The sequence below is a fragment of the Lipotes vexillifer genome, unplaced genomic scaffold (assembly GCF_000442215.2).
Source record: "Lipotes vexillifer unplaced genomic scaffold, Lipotes_vexillifer_v1.1 scaffold532, whole genome shotgun sequence".
NCBI classification, from domain to species: domain Eukaryota; kingdom Metazoa; phylum Chordata; class Mammalia; order Artiodactyla; family Lipotidae; genus Lipotes; species Lipotes vexillifer.
The window spans coordinates 2,800,389-2,802,938 of NW_006798027.1; the positions used below are offsets into that span (position 1 = coordinate 2,800,389).

Genomic DNA, 2,550 nt, shown 5'->3' on the forward strand with positions numbered 1-2,550 from the left:
TGTGGAGAGATTGTACACTATTGGTGAGAATGTAAAATGATGTAAGCACCATGGAAAACAATATGGCATTTGTGAAAAAATTAAAAATAGAACTACGATCTGATCCAGCGATCCCACTTCTGGGTCTATAGCCAAAGGAATTGAAAGCAGGGTACTGAAGAGATATTTGTACACTCATATTGATTGCAGCATTATTCACAAGAGCCAGAAGGTCCCAAGTGTCCATCAACTGTTGAGGAGATAAACAAAATGTGGTATATCCATACAATAGAATATTATTCACCTTACAAAAGGGACGAGATCCTTACTTGGATGAAACTTTATGCTAAAAGAGATAAGCCAGTCACAAAAAGACAAATACCATATGCCTCCTTTGGGGGAGGGGGTGGGCCATGCCACACAGCTTGCAGGATCTTAGTTCCCTGACCAGGGATCGAACCCAGGCCCCCTGCAGTGCAAGCACAGAGTCCTAACCACTGGACCACCAGGGAAGTCCCTATACGCCTCCTCTTTAACGAAGTAGGTAGTCAAATTCATAGCGTAGAAAGTAGAATGGTGGTTGCTAGGGGCTGGGGGAACAGGGAGCCGTCACTGAACAGAGGTAGAGTTTCCTTTTTGCAAGATGAAGTTCTGGGTATCGGTTGCACAACGGTGTGAATATACTCTGAACACTACTAAACTGTGCACTTTAAAGTGGTTAAGACGGTAAATTTTACCACAATTAAAAAACAAAAGAAGCATTACAAAGGAATTATGACTAGGGTTTTCCTTCCAACACGGATGTCAAAACATGATCCTTCTCTACTCAAAACCCTCCAATTTACTTCTCACTCGGAGCAAAATCTGGAGACGTGACGGGCAAGGGCCCGCCTGCTGCCACTCCAGCCACAGTCACTAGACATCTTGCTTGCTTGACTCTAGCCCCCTTTGGCATCTTGCTGCTTCCTCAACACATTAAATATGTTCCAGCCTGAGGCCCTTTGTGTTGATACTTGCTGTGTCTTCTGTCTGAAATGATGCCTCTTCCACTATCTGCATGACCCCATCCCTGACTTTATTCAGGTCTCTGCTCAAAACTCACACAGTCAGAAAGGTCTTTCCCATCTTTCCTATAGTCTCCATCACCATCACTCTCTAGCCCGTCCCCTTACCCTGATTTATCTTCCTTTTATTTTTTTTTTCTTTTATTCGTTGTTTATTACCTATTGTCCCAATACCACTGGAGTGTAAATGCCAGTGGATCAGAAATATAGTCGTTTATGGGACCTTCCTTGTGATGCAGTGGTTAAGAATCCGCCTGCCAATGCAGGGGACACGGGTCCGAGCCCTGGTCCAGGAAGATCCCACATGCCATGGAGCAGCTAAGCCCATGCTCCACAACTACTGAGCCTGTGCTCTAGACCCCATGAGCCACAACTACTGAGCCCGTGTGCAGCAACTGGTGGAGCCCACGCGCCTAGAGTCCGTGCTCCCAACAAGAGAAGCCACCACAATGAGAAGCCCGCACGCTCGCCATAACTAGAGAAAGCCCGCGCGCAGCAACAAAGATCCAGTGCAGCCAAAAATAAATAAAAGAAATAATTTATTTTTAAAAAAAGACTCAAATGTTGCTGCTATTGGGATACTTTTTCTGCTCTCCCCCATCCTGAGTTCTCATGGAAGCTAGTAGAGAATTCTGTTGTAAAATCACGGCACTGTGTGTGTTTATGGCACTGTGTGTGTTTGCACCCCTCTCTTCCTCCTCCTCCCCACCTCCGGCTGTGAGCTTTGTGGCACAGAGATGCATCTTACCCATCTCTCTGTCCCCAGCCTAGCACAATGAGAGACTCAGTAGATGCTCAATAGATGCATTAATGGATAAATAACATTTCTCCACTGAGATTTATACTGTACTCTCAAAGAGAAACTCCTGGCATAGGAAATAATAAATACATATGAGCGAAATGGTATTTAAATACTCCATGAAATTCCTAGACAGCCAAGAGGAAGGGTTTTGTTTTGTTTTTATCGCTAATACCCTTAGCCAGAACCTGGATACCTCATGGTTTCAGTGGCAACATAATAAACACATTTGACTTTTTTTGTAATGCCATGAAATATTCTTTCCAAAAGTATAGAAAGTACAACAGTGTGGGAATGAACTGTATTTGAACTGCCACTAATGTATAAAGTAGATAACTAATGAGCACTTACTGTGTAGCACAGGGAACTCTACTCAGTGCTCTGTGATGACCTAAATGGGAAGGAAATCCAAAAAAGAGGGGATACAGATGTATGTATAGCTGATTCACATTGCTGTACAGAAGAAACTAACACAACATTGTAAAGCATCTATACTCCAATAAAAGTTTTTTTTAAGTTAAAAAATAATATTATATAATTGCTCTTACGCTTGCATTAATAAAATAACACATTTTCTTGAAAAATAAACAAACTGCCACTAAATCAATTGTTCTTGGGCATTTCCCTTTACCTAGATCACCTCTTGTATAAAAAAAGAAGGGGTGGGGCTTCCCTGGTGGCACCGTGGTTGTGAGTCCACCTGCTGAT

The 2,550-nt window shown here is 42.9% G+C and overlaps 1 non-coding gene across 1 annotated transcript; it reads right to left on the bottom strand.

Annotated features, from left to right (window-relative positions):
- Positions 1-418: 418 nt before the first annotated feature.
- Positions 419-491, bottom strand: TRNAA-UGC (transfer RNA alanine (anticodon UGC)). The gene has a single exon. It is a non-coding gene; the product is annotated as a tRNA-Ala (tRNA).
- Between the last annotated feature and the right edge of the window lie 2,059 nt (positions 492-2,550).